Genomic DNA, 14,869 nt, shown 5'->3' with positions numbered 1-14,869 from the left:
TAAGGTTGGGAGGGGGGATGGGTAGGATTGCACTTTTCAAAGCTATCTCTAAATAAGAAGATAAGACCTTGGCAGGTTTTCTAACAGAAGGGAAACTGATTCTTTAAATTAATTGGAGAATATGATTAATGACAAAATTAGAAAGGTGGAGAATTGTGTTTTAATATATTGTGCAAGGGGCGGAGATTTCAGATTCCAGCTTCCTTCGAGCAAGCATTTGCCAGTGTATTAGGCTAATAAAGGACTTTTAAGGTAAACAATGCCTCAGAGTCACTTGAAAAGCCCATATGTGGGAAACTTGACATCAAGCTGGAATCCGCACTACTTTTTAAACTAATTAGGGAGTCCCGACCTACCGTCGCTGTCTCCAAGTCTGGGAGGCAGTCTGGCAAAGAATTGGGGAAGATCCCATAATGGAGGGAGTAAAATTGCCTGAAGCCAGCTCCACAACACCAGTGGGGGAAGCGCCAGTGAAGAAGCCAGCAGGGAAAGAGTTTCAGCAATCATCCCAGCTGGGAGCTAGACCCAAACAACCAGGAGAATTGGTCTGCTCATCAGAGTGGATTAAGCCCAGCAGAGACTCCAGGAGCCTTGGAGCAGCCAGGCCAGCTGAGATTGAATACTCGGATGAGTGGAAAATCCTGTCTACAGATCAGACTGCCTGCCAGACCCAGGAGTCCCCTGCCAAGCCCTCCAGACCCATAGAGACAGAGGACCCCAGCCTGGGGCCTCTGCAGCAATGGGAGGTTGGGGAGTCACCACAAGTGAAAGGCCAAAAAACCTCTGTGCAGAAGCCTGGAGATCAAGAGCTGGTGGGAGGACAACAGCAAGGGTGGCAGCAGCAGGACCCAAACATGCAACCCCTGAACATACAGCAGGACCAGTGGGGCCAGCAGCAGGGGGGGCCCTGGCAGTCATTAAATCAGCAACCAGAGTGGGGCCAGCAGCAACTAGAGACACAACAACAGCAGGCCCTGGCAGCCGGTGAATCAACAACCAGGAGGGGGCCAGCACCATTGATCAGTGAGGAGTTCTCGCTTTATTTTCTTTACCCTGGAGTCATCAGGATTAGGGGTCCTGTGAGGTTGGGCCGCAGTTTGTGGACCGGGGATAATTACCTCATTGACTTCTTCATGGTCACTTTTGTACTATGTCAATCAGGAGAGCGCATCAGCTAGGAAGTTTTTTCTTCCTGGTATGTACTTTAGAGTAAAGTTAAAATGGTTGAAGTACTGTGCCCATTGAACTTGTTTTGGGGACAATTTGCCAGGAGTTTTCAGTGCCTCTAAATTTTTGTGATCTGTCCATACTTCAAAAGGCACCTTGCTCCCTTATAAGTAGTGTTGCCAGTTTAATAGCCCCCACCTAATAGTGAAGGCCTCCTTCTCCCAGACTGTCCATCTCCTCTCACTTTCAGTAAATTTCTTAGAGGTTGCAGGACCCCAGTTTTATTCTTTTGCAATGACACCGCTCCAAATGCCATGTTGCTGGCATCTGCCTGAATTATGAAGGGCTCCCCTGGGCAGGGGTGCTTTAGGACAGGTTCAGCCGCAAATAGTCCTTTTAAATTCTCAAAAGCTTTCTGACAACTCATAGTCCATGCTAGTGGTTGGCCAGGTCGTGGTTTTCCCCCTCCCCTGCCTGTTTTGTGTAGTGCTGTAAGAGCTAGAGCAATCACAGCAAAAGAGGGAATAAATTGATGGTAGAAGTTGGCAAACCCTAGAAAGCTCTGGAGTCATTTGCGGGTCTTTGGGGACTGCCATTCAATTATGGTTTTTACTTTGGCTGGGTCAATTTCGATACCCTCATTGGAAATTCTATAGCTAAGATAATCTAATCGGGTTCGGTGAAATTCACATTTCGACAATTTGACGTAAAGTTTGGCATTGAAATAGTTTCTTTAACACATCTCTGACCAGTTTTATGGGGTCAGTCATATTTGTGCTGTATATCAGGATGTCATCAAGGTATACTAGGACCCCTTTGTATAGGTGTTCATGTAGGACCTCATTAATCAACTGAATAAATACGGCTGGGGCCCCCTGCAGTCCAAATGGCATGACTTTGAATTGATAGCTCCCCAACGGGCAGTTGAAGGCCATTTTCCACTCATCCCCCTCCTTTATTCAGGAGGGGGAGAAGGTATTTATTTTCCACACTCACAGCGTTTAGGCCTTTTTAGTTCACACAGAGACTAATAGACCCATCTTTTTTCTCTTTGAACAACACAGGGGCTCCCACAGTAGACTTGGCCCATTTGATGAATCCCCTCGCTAGGTTTGTATCCACATATCGCTGCATCTCCTCCATTTCAAGGGGGGATATAGCATTCATTCTTGGTCGGGGGAGTTTGGCACCTGGTAACAGTTCAATGGAACAATCATTGGGATGGTGAGGAGGCAAGGTGTCACATTCTTTTTCACTAAATGCCTCCGCTAGGTCCTGGTACTCGCTGGGGATGAGGGGCTCACCAGGTGGCCGTAGGGCAGCCATGTGCACTTGCTCATTTGGTGGGCTAAATTCTCCTGTAACTTCTGTTGAATCAATAGGGGGATCGGGCCTTATGAGTAGTCTCACAATTCTCATTCCCCTTTCCCACAAGATAAATGGCTTCCATTTGTCTAGCCAGGCTAGTCCTAGACTCACAGTTTCAGACATTTTTGGAGCTACCAGGAAGCGAATATACTCCCAGTGCTTGCCTATTTCCAGGCATAAGGGCTCTATTAATTGCGTGACTAAAGTCCCTCCCATTAGGGAACCATTGGCTTGCTCAAACCTCACAGATTTGGAGAGCAGCTTGGCCCGTATGCCCAGTCTCAAGGCGCATGACAGGCTAATGGTGCATCGGGAGCAGCCAGTATCGAGTAGCACTTTCAGGTCTATTTGTGCCCCTGACTTAGGGATTATGAGTTTAGCAGGCAATAAAAAAGGTAGGATGTATCGACTCACCATTGGGTCATTCTCCCCTTCATCGTCACTGTCAAAACCGGGTAAAGTGGGAGTGGGTCCGGTCGGTGGGCCAGTGTCCTCCCGGGTGGGGGACGTAACCTGGGTAATGGGCTCCTGGGTGGCCCAGTTGGACTTTTCTCTTGATGGCTGCTGTACGGGTTTCTTCCTCATTGTTGGATCTGGTCTACTCTGCTGTTGTGGGTAAGGAACTGGACATTTCGCTGCTCGATGTCCCTGCTGTCCACATCAAAAGCACTTGATTGGCAGTCCTGTAGGTGGTCTAGGTTTTTCGGCAGTAGCAGTCGTTGGGGGTTTTCGGGGGGGTGGTAGCCATCTGGATCCTGGTTTTGGTGCAGCTTCAGGTGGGGGAGGCTTTTTATAGCAGGCAAAGTGGATATCTAATTTCACCGCTGCCTGGTATCATTCATGCAGTTGGTCGGGTACAGCTCAGTAGATACATGCCTGAGAAAGGTGGTTGTCTAACCCTTCTCTAAAAAGATGAAATATTGATTGCTAAGGCCATCTCTCTATCCAACCTGCCATCTTTCAAAACTCCCGTACGTACTCTAGGGCAAGCCGGCCAGCTTGCTTTATCTTATGAATTTGTTCTTCCGCTTTGAGGGCAATGGATGGGTCCTCCAATCTTTCCCACAGCCCCAGGAGGAAAAGGTGGGGGTCCTCCCATTCAGGGGCCTGCTCGTTATATAAATTGTTCAACCATTCAGATGCTTCTCCCTCTAGGTTGGATGCAATCACATCGACCATCGCAACCGGGTCTGGGTAAATGTGACCCCAGCGATTCAAGTGAGAGCATACTTGGTTGAGGAAAAAAATCAGTTTCTCTGGGTCCCCATCAAAGGTGGCTCTGAAGGGTGGGCTCATCATTGCTTGCTGGGGGCCCCATTACTGCTGGCCCCACCCTAGTTGTTGGTTCAATGGCTTCCGGGGCCCCGACTGCTGTTGTTGTGCCCCCAGTTGCTGCTGGCCCCACTCTGGTTGCTGATTTAATGGCTGCCAGGGCCCCCCCCTGCTGCTGGCCCCACTGGTCCTGCTGTACGTTCAGGGGTTGCATGTTTGGGTCCTGCTGCTGCCACCCTTGCTGTTGTCCTCCCACCAGCTCCTGATCTCCAGGCTTTTGCACCACCACCAGCTGTTGCAAGGCTTCTATTAGCTGGGGCAAGCTCAGAGGTTGTTGGCCTTTCACTTGTGGTGACTCCCCAACCTCCCATTGCTGCAGAGACCCCAGGCTGGGGTCCTCTGTCTATATAGGTCTGGAGGGCTTGGCAGGGGACTCCTGGGTCTGGCAGGCAGTCTGATCTGCAGACAGGATTTTCCACTCACCCGAGTATTCAATCTCAGCTGGCCTGGGGAATACAATGTGCAGGATTCTTTTTGTTGTTGTCCCACCTCCTCTGCCTTTGAAGCCCTTGGGGATGGCAAGGCTGCTCCGAGGCACCTGGAGTCTCCACTGGGCTTAATCCACTCTGATGACCAGACCAATTCTCCTGGTTGTTTTGGTCTAGCTCCCAGCTGGGACGATTGCTGAAACTCTTCCCCTGATGGCTTCTTTACTGGCCCTTTCCGCCACTGGGGTGGCTGCTGGTGCCAGGAAGCTGGCTTCAGGCAATTTTTTCCCCTCCATTATGGGATCTTCCCCAACTCTTTGCCAGACTGCCTCCCACACTTGGAGACAGCGAGGGGAGGTCAGGACTCCCTAATTAGTTTAAAAAGTAGTGCGGATTCCAGCTTGATGTCAAGTTTCCCACATATGGGCTTTTCAAGTGACTCTGGGGCATTGTTTACTTTAAAAGTCCTTTATTAGCCTAATACACTGGCAAATGCTTGCTTGAAGGAAACTGGAATCTGAAATCTCTTCCCCTTGCACAATATATTAAAACACAATTCTCTACCTTTCTAATTTTGTCATTAATCATATTCTCCAATTAATTTAAAGAATCAGTTTCCCTTCTGTTAGAAAAACCCGCCAAGGTCTTATCTTCTTTAGTTAGAGATGGCCTTGAAGGTACAATCCTCCTCTTCCCCCCTCCCAACTTTAAACTGAATCTCTTAAAGCAATACACAAGGTTAACATATGAAATGGCTACTTCTTCATCTCTTGTCAAGCAATAACATTCGATGTTAGCAGTGCTGACAGTAAAATTGGGTATCATCAACGTATTAATGGTACCTCATCCAAAACTATTGGATCATCTCACCTAATGTAGATGTTAAATAAGAAGCATGTGAACCAAGCAATGCAGAACCCCACAAATTGGGGACCTCTCCCCACCTGTCAACACCAGGTGGAATCAACCCCAGAAAAAGAATGAAAACTAGCACATCACTATGTCACCTATCCCCAATTCCCAAAGTCAGTTCAAAAGGATACCATGATTGATAGTATTGAAAGCCACTGGGAGTTGAGATCCAGTCCTCTTAAAGTTTCTAAGGTTAAGAGACACTGTTTTATGGACAAGTAAGGTCTGTTGTGAGATAAAAAGTAAAAGAGGATGATATGAGAAATAAATTTTTCAATTTGTAAAGGGGAAGCCATCATCAGGAGAGATGGTTTCCACACATGCACACTAAGACCACACTTGGAATACTGCATCCAGTTTTAGTCATCATATTATAAAAAAGATGTTGAGACTCTGGAAGGAGTGCAGAGAAGAGCAGCAAAGATGATTAGGGGGCTGGAGGCTAAAACATATAAAGAACGGTTTCTGCAATTGGGTAACTCTAGTTTAATGAAGAGAAGGACAAGGAGTGACATGATAGCAGTTTTCCAATATTTGAGGGGCTCCTACAAAGAGGAGGGGGGATCAAACTATTTTTCAAAGGTCCAATAGGCAAGACAAGAAATAATGGTTGGAAACTAAACAAGAAATGCAATCTACAACCAAGGAGAAATGTCATAATGGTTAGGACAATCAAACAATGGAGCAGCTTGCCTTCAAAAGTTGTGGCTGCTCCATCACTGGAGGCTTTACAAGAAGAGACTTGGCAGCCACTTGTCTGAAATGGCATAAGGTCTCTCCTTGAGCAAAGAAAACAAATATCCAAAGAAGAGAGTCATTTTGGTTTGCCTCTAGTTAAGAATAATAGCAGACTTTTAACACACCATGAGAAAGTCAGCTTTATCCCATTGTGGTTTTTTTTAAACTGACACCTCCAATCTTAAATGCAAAACCCCATTGCTAGACATTTGTGTTAGCTTCCCTGCACAACGGTAGACGTGTGAGTTAAATCCAGTTTGCATCATTGTTTTTAATTCCCCTGAATGTAAGGGGTTCTTTTTCCTTCCCACCTCCCTTTTGCTTGCTCACTGTATTTCTTGGCACAGCATAAGCACATGAGTTATAAGGCTGTATACTGATTGCACCAGCTCCTGTTTGCATTATTTAGCTCTCCAAAAACATCTGCCAAGCATTCATTAGTTTTGTGTAGATTCTGTCGCCATATGGATTGCCATCTGCTGGCTGATGCAGGGATGTGCATTTGCACAGCTATAGATTCCAATTCAGAGATGCCATTAACATCCAGAGTGCAGTGGTACAGAGTTACCTTTGTGGCAACTAAACATAATTATTCATGCCTAACTACAACAGCAATCCTTAATGAGGATTGTTGCAGGAAGCAGGAGCCAAGGAAGAGGGGTTTTTGGACACATTATTGAGAAAAAGGTGCAATTCAGACAATGCAAAATGCTGGATTTGAATTTCTGTTGCCTACTTTGCACAAATGAAGGAATGTTCTCCCTATAGGTCAATGTTTGTCATCCTTAGCAGTTTGAAGATGTGTGAACATCAACTCCCAGAATTCCTCAGCCAACACAGCTCCCTGGGGAATCCTGGGAGTTGAAGTCCACATATCTTCAAGCCACTAAAGATCACAAACACTGCTATAGGTAACCATAGCTTAAAGAAAGAAATTGGTTTATTATAATATTCAGTCCTAAAGGAAGAGGAAGTTGCAGCTTTTGGACTGTAGATCACATTTCCTAGAACTCTGAAGACTGGTTTGGGGGGGGAAACAGAGCAGTTGTTAAAATATTTCAGAAGAAGCAGGTTGCTTCTGGTGAATTCCTGCATTTATTCATGGTAAACGTGTACAAATAAGTATATAAATTAGCCTGAGGCATCATGGTCATTTTCTTCCTTTTTTTTCTAGACTCTAAGTGCAAAAACCCAAAATCTTAAGAGATTTGGCTGAACTGTCAATCTCATAAATAAATATATCTGTTCAAGAATATCCTGAATTAAAAACATTCTTGTTGGCTGTTTTCAGATATGAAATGTTTCTGACATAAAACTAATGTCATGCCCTTGCAAAACTTTTTTCTCTCCTGTGAAAGAAACTTCTTGTTTCTCTGTCTTCCTATCAGAGTGCTTGAGAATGTATTTTGAATTTCTCTCCGTTGTGCTTTTGAAACAACTGGATTATTACAGCGGCAAAGGACTATTGTGGCCATTGTTTATCTTTTTGTTACTCTGAAACATCGCTGCTTTCTCACCGCACCACCAACCCCCCCCATCTCTGACTTTCTTTCTTTGTTTGAAACAAAAACTTTGGAAAGTAAATTCTCTTTCAATCAAACTGAGAGAGAATTGATTTTTTTAAAAAATGGGTATTGTGTGCTTGGAACTTCTTAGAAAGAAAGGACAAATTGGCTTTGCATTCTCTTTCTCCAGAAAAAAAAATCATTTCAGCAACCAGGATGAGTTCTATTTCTTCTTTCCCTGGCATGCCACTTAAAATTAATAGAACAGAGTTGGAAGGGACTTCAGAGGTCTTCTAGTCCAATCTCCTGCTCAAGCAGGAGACCCTATACCAGTGATGCCAAACCTTTTATACACTGAGTGCCCCAAACCCACCCCACCCTCTCCCGCTGCTCCGCCCCTGCCCTGCCCTCTGCTCCACTCACCCACAGGGCCACCTACCTTCTCCATGGCCCACCGCACCAGATCACCCAGGCGGCACTGCAGAACCATGACAGCCATGCCCTCTGCCCATGCCCCACAGCATCATCTCCGCACGACGGGGTGTGAGGGCAGAGTCTTGTCCCCATTGCCCAGCTTGGCTGCGCTGCTCTGCAAGTGCCACGCCCGGGAATGATTCTCCTCGGGGAGGGATGATAGTAAGGAAGGGGCCAGAGGGGGAGGGGGGCTCAGGTGATGGCATGCATGCCCACAGAGAGGGCTCTGTGTGCCACCTCTGGCACATGTGCCAGAGGTGGCATCTCTGGCACATGTGCCATCACTGCCTTATACCATACCAGACAAGTGTCTATCTGGTCTCTTCTTGGAAACCTCCAGTGATGGAGCACCCTGTTACATACCGATACTCAGGGTTAACCTCAAAGCCATCAAACCCAACCGGGGAATCCCTAACGCAGCAGCCGTTGACAGCTGTCAAAAGGCTGCCGGAAGAAGTCACGCATGCGCACGAGCCAGCAGGCAGCCGTTGACAGTGACAGCTGTCAAAAGGGCTGCCAGGAGCATTTACGCATGCGCCAGGAGCGATCCAGCTGACAACCGGCGAGCTGTCAGAACGCCGGTTTCCAAACAGGTCCACCAGCCAGCCGGCCAGTCAGCTGGCAGATTCGCCAACTAGCCGAGCAAGCGCAGCCACCCAGGAGCTGTCAAGCTGCCAGTAAGTCATTGGTCGCCACCCTAGCGGCGGGAGAATACGGTTCCCTGTTTGGTTAAAATGTTTGACAGTTCTCTATATAAAGAGGGTTTTCTCCGCTTGTCAGCTGTCCGGAGCTGAAACTAAATAAACGTCTGAAACCCAGCCTGCCGCCTCCCTCTCATCATTCTCCAAACTATCCACCTGGCGACGAGGTGGATACAACAGTACAACAGAGCTAGTCACTGAGCTAAGTTATGACCAGAAGGAGTTCCAATCCCTCCAGCCGCCCAAGTCACTGCTGAAGTCGCTGGCTGAGGCTGAGGGCAAAGGAACCCTTCTATAGCTCGAACGGTATCGTGGACCCAGACTATGGCCAACCTCGGACACATCTGGGAGTTCGACATCCGGCACCCCGAGGGATGGGAGTCACACTGGGGGCAGGTCGAGGGGTACCTCGTCATGAACAAGATCATGGAAGACTGCCACAAGGCCGCGGCACTACTCTGCCTCAGCGGACCGGCCGTCTATGACATTGCTGTAGGACTCTGCGGCCCGGACCCAGTCGCCACAATTCCATATGCTGAGCTGACCGAATGCCTCAGCAAGCATTTTATGCCCAGAAGGTCGGAATTGTACTGGCGGCTCCACTTCGCTCACCAACGCCAGCAACCGGGTGAAGCATCCACCACATTCATCGCGGGGGTTCGCCATGCCACCCGCAGATGCCAATTTCCGGACCTGGAGGATTGCATCAGAGACCAAATCATCGCCAGACTACAGAATGAACGGCTTCAGTGGAAATTGGTGGCCAAGCCCACGATGGATCTCGCAGAACTCACTCTGGAGTTTATGGCGTATGAGGACAGTCATCGTGAAGACTCCTCTGCATTCGGAGGCAGCCCCAGCGGTTCAGTCCATCAGGCCTGGGAACCTGACAACAAACCCCCTGAGGCCAATGCTGGTGTGGACGCAATCATTCCCTGATCCAACAGAATGGCCACCGGCCGTGAGAGGAAATGCAGACCAACCAAGCCAGGGGGCACCAGCCAAAAAGCCATCCCTTCAGGGCCAAGGGCCAGGTGCGCCAGCTGTGGTGGAGCCCATGCCAGAGCCACCTGCCATTTCAGAAACGCCAAGTGCCACGGATGTGGGAAGACCGGGCACATCCACTCTGTGTGCCACAGCCAAAATCGGGAGACCCTCCACAAACTTGAGGAAATTCCATCAGGTAGGACCAAGTTTCCCTTCCCACCCCGAAAAACCTCTCAGCCCTCCGTATTATCCATCCTCGCCAGACAGAAGCCCCTTGCAATCCACCACTTACAACCCATAATCAAAATCTGGGTCAAGGTCCAGGGGGTCCCATGTGAGATGGAAGTGGACTCAGGGTCCTCCGTCTCCATAATGTCCTGGGACACTCTCCAGAAAATCAGCTCTAAAGGCAAACACCGCATTTCTCTACAGCCTTCCCAAATCTTACTCGCTGATTTTCAGGGCGCTCCCATAAGTTTAAAGAGGCAGGCCAAGTTGAAAATAGAATTTTAAAAGTTTCAGGGATACCTCTCGGCTCAGATCACTGAAGGACCCAGGGCCAGCCTCATCGGCCTTGACTGGTTCGAGGCCCTGGGCATCCGCCTAGAAGGAACTAACCGCATCCAGTCTCAAACCCTAGAAAACGTCTGCCAGATGTTCGCTGATGTTTTCGATGGGACACTAGGCAGGTACACAGCCCCCCCTGTAGACCTCAAGCTCAAACCGGAGGTCGGTCCCATCAGAATTAAACCCAGAAGAGTCCCCTTTGCCTTAAAACAAAAGATAGAAACTGAATTAGACCGCCTAGTGGCCTTAGGCGTCCTGGAACCCACTGACGGGGGAACCTGGGAAACGCCAATCATAACACCGGTCAAGCCCAATGGGGACGTGAGGATCTGCGCAGGTTATAAGGCCACCCTCAACTGTGCATTGAACCCCCACGCATACCCAGTCCCCGCAGTTAAGGACGTTCTGTCCGAAATTGGCTCCGGCTCCATTTTCGCAAAACTCAATTTGGCGCATGCGTTCCTCCAGCTACCTGTCACTAAGGAAACAGCTGATGCCCAAACCATCATCACACACCGCGGGGCCTTCAAGGTAACTCGCCTCCAATTCAGAATTTCAGTGGCTCCTGGCATTTTCCAGGAAGTCATGGAGAGAACCCTGAAAGGGATTCCGGGGGTTTGCCCCTACTTCGATGATGTCCTCATTGCAGGGGAAACCGAGAGCACATTAGCAGCCAAACTGCAAGAAGTACTAACCAGATTCCGCAGAGCAGGCTTAAAACTTAAACGCGAAAAATGCTCCATAGGAGTTCCGTCCACGGAATTCCTGGGCTACAAAATTGACTCTCAGGGGATCCACCCCACAAACGCCAAAATCCTAGCCGTCAGGGCCACCCCGACCCCTAAAAACAAGACAGAGCTCCAGGCTTCCCTGGGGCTCTTGAATTTCTATCATGCCTTCCTGCCCAGGAAGGCAACCATAGCAGAACCTCTCCATAGGTTACTTGACAAAGGCAGCATGGCAGTGGACGGCACTCCACGAAAATAGTTTCAAAACTCTCAAACTGATGCTGACAAGCAACACAACCATTTCCCACTACCAAGAGAATAAACCCCTCTGCATAGCCTGCGACATGTCCCCATATGGGATCGAAGCAGTCCTGAGCCACCTACTAAGCGATGGAACACAGGCGCTGGTTGCCTATTATTCCAGGACCCTCTCCAAAACCGAAAGGAACTACGCCCAGATCGACAAGGAGGCTCTGGCAATCGTGGCGGGCATCAAAAAATTCCACGATTACCTTTATGGCCGCCCCTTCATAATATTCACTGACCATAAGCCATTACTAGGGCTATTCACCTGGGACCGTCAAACTCCCCAAATTCTGTCCCCCAGAATGCTGCGATGGACAACGTTCCTCTTGGCTTATTCCTATCAATTGATTTACAAACCAGGGCGACAAATGTGCCACTCTGATGGCCTCAGCAGGCTGCCCCTACCCCTCGTAGACCCAGACCCAGCCCCAGCAGGTAACATCTTAGCCATCCAGGAGTTCCTGGAATGCCCGCTGACAGCGAACGACATCGCTGCCGCAACCACCAGAGACAAAACCCTCAGCAGGGTACTGGCGTGGGTACATTCGGGGTGGCAATCCATCTGCCCTGGCACTGAATTCCAGCCATATTTCATTAGACGTAATGAACTAACTTCGCACCTGGGTTGCATACTCTGGGGCTGCAGAGTGATAGTGCCACCCATACACAAACTCAGAGTCCTGCACCCGTTGCATGAGGGGCACCCTGGCATCGTAAAGATGAAAGCCCTGGCCCGTAGTTATATTTGGTGGCCAGCAATCGATAAAGACATTGAAACACACGTAGCTGGCTGCTATTTATGCCAGCAGTCCCGACCAGTTCAACCCCAGGCCCCCATTCACAAATGGGAAACCACCTGAAATCCCTGGTCCACATTGACTTCGCTGGCCCCTTCCAGGGGCAGGTTTTCCTCATCGTAGTAGTGGTTGGAGGTTCTCCCGGTTGCCAGCACCTTCGCTTGGGTGGAGAAGAGGACGACCGGGAGTCATCTTACCGGAGCAAGGACGACACGGGGCTCCTGCATCGTGTATCATCTTTGGACTGCTCTTGCAGTGTCGCCGGTGATTCAGACTATTTTTACTCTGGCCTGCCTATCCTCCTTGCATTGGACACACTTTTTACCATCTGCTTGCCTATCCTCTCCCCTCTCCCTTTGGACTTTTGACATACCTGGGTATCGGCCACGGTGGGAGAGTGGCTGGACTTTTCCATTTGCAACCTCATAGAGGTGGGAGCTCTATGGGGTTTGCCTACCCAGAGGATATCTGGTCCACCCCCAGGAACGGAGTCTCTACCCGTTGTGAGAGAACGGGCTGCGGCCTGTCTTGGGGGCCACCCAACTGAGTGGCAGTGAAGTTGGGTGGGGATCCAGACTTCTGTCATGTTCAATCCTCCCATGGACAACTAAGGGATGCCTATCCTGGACTGTTTGGACTTTTTATACTTATGCGGCAATATACGAGCATGCGTTTGTACGCCCTCAGGGGTTCCCCCTCTCCTGGGTGCGACCTGCCTCCTTAAACGTTGATGACCTTGATGACGGGCCCGAGTTTTGGGTCTCTGAGAGATGGCTGGGCAGGGGCAGGGGCTATCCATGTAAATCTAGAAAGCCTCTGATTATTTTTTTATCCAAATTTTTTATAAGGCTAGGGAGCGGGGTGGGAGATAGCGGTGGTTTGGCTATGGGGGGTGGCCGATCTACCATGGTTCAGACCAGCCTTGGGTCTGATAGCACGGGGGGAGAACGGGGTGGCGTTGTCGCCGGGGCTCATGAGCGGGTCGTGGGATTATCAATTCCCACGACGGGGAATGGCAGCAGGCGGATAGACAGGGGGCCGTATCGCTACCGGGAGGGCCGTCCCCGCTATTTGCAAGCGGTGAGGCGCTCCGACCCTCTGCTTCTTCCCCGAGATCCCGGGAGCGAGGATGTGCAGCCTCCTGAGCTCCGGCTGGTGTACCTGAATGCCAGGTCCGTGGTTAATAAAGCTCCCCTCGTTAGGGATTTAGTTGAGGGTGAGCATGCGGACCTGGCTTGCATCACGGAGACTTGGCTGGGCCCAGAGGGTGGGGTCCCTTTGGTTGACCTCTGCCCACCAGGCTTCCGGGTGCTACACCGGCCACGAGCTCATGGTAGGGGTGGGGGAGTGGCGGTTACCATTAGGGAGACCTTATGTCCGCGGGAGACCACCGTTTCTCAGATAGTCGGGTGTGAGTCTCTCTTATGAGATTTGGTCCGGGGGCGCAGTTGGGCTTGCTGCTGGTGTACATTTCGCCTAGTCGCACAGCGGCAGCCCTGCCCGAGCTGCTCGATATCCTCTCGGGCTTGGTGGTTGAGTTTCCCAAACTTATAGTTTTGGGAGACTTCAATCTACCATCCCTGGGAGGTTCATCTGAGCTAGCTCGGGAGTTCATGGCTTCCATGGCGGCCATGGACCTGACGCAAGTAATTTCAGAGCCAACTCATGAGGGAGGCCACACCCTTGACCTGATTTTTTTATCTAGACAGTGGTTAGATGATCTTGGTGGGGGCTCTCCATTTATTATGCCCCTGTCATGGACCGATCATCATCTCCTGCGGCTGGTCTTCCGTTTTGCCACCCCCCGCCGTGGGGACACGGAGCCAATTAGATGGTACCGCCCCAGACGCTTAATGGATCCTGATAGATTCCAAGCGGCGCTGGGGTCCCCACCTGCCTCCATTGCTCACAGCTCGGCGGATGCCTTAGTGGAAGCCTGGGAAAGGGCAGCCACTGAGGCACTTGACCGGGTTGTACCCTTGCGGCCCCTGACCCGGCGCAGATCCCAGCGAGCTCCATGGTTTTCCACGGAGCTCCGGGAGATGAAGCGTCGGAAACGGGGCCTAGAGAGCTGCTGGAGGTCTAGCCGATCCGAACCCGACCGGTTGCGGTTAAGAACCTATATTAGGTCTTATCTCGCAGCGATGAGGGTGGCGAGGTGCAATTACTTCTCCACCCTCATCGCGTCCGCAGATAACCGCCCGGCCGCCTTGTTTAGGGTGACTCGCTCACTTCTTAATCAGGAGGTGAGGGAGGATCCCTTGCAGGGTCGTGCCGAGGAATTTAGTCAACATCTGACGGATAAAATCGCTCGGATTCGGACCGGTTTGGACTCCAGCTGGGCAGAGTCTGGCGATCAGGACACGGGCGGTCCTGTCAATGTTATGTGGGAGGAGTTTGATTCTGTGACCCCTGATGAAGTGGACAGGATTATGGGGAAGCTGAGTTCCACCACATGTTTATTGGATCCGTGCCCTTCCTGGCTGGTTTATGCAGCTAGGGAGAGGACACGAGGCTGGCTCCAGGCGGTTATATCTGCTTCTTTGAGTGAGGGTTATTTCCCCACCGTCTTGAAGGAGGCGGTGGTGAGACCTCTCCTCAAGAAGCCTGCCCTGGACCCAGCTGTATTGAACAACTTTCGTCCAGTCTCCAACCTTCGCTTTCTTGCGAAGGTTGTTGAGAGTGTGGTGGCGCATCAGCTCCCTCTGGTCCTGGATGAAGCGGATTATCTGGACCCTTACCAATCGGGTTTCAGGCCCGGGCACAGCACGGAGACGGCATTGGTCGCTCTGGTGAATGATCTCTGGAGGGCTCGGGATAGGGGATATTCCTCTGTCCTAGTCCTATTAGACCTCTCGG

Source organism: Vipera ursinii, assembly GCF_947247035.1.
Source record: "Vipera ursinii genome assembly, chromosome: 13".
NCBI lineage: Eukaryota > Metazoa > Chordata > Lepidosauria > Squamata > Viperidae > Vipera > Vipera ursinii.
Note: the sequence above shows the minus strand (reverse complement) of the source record.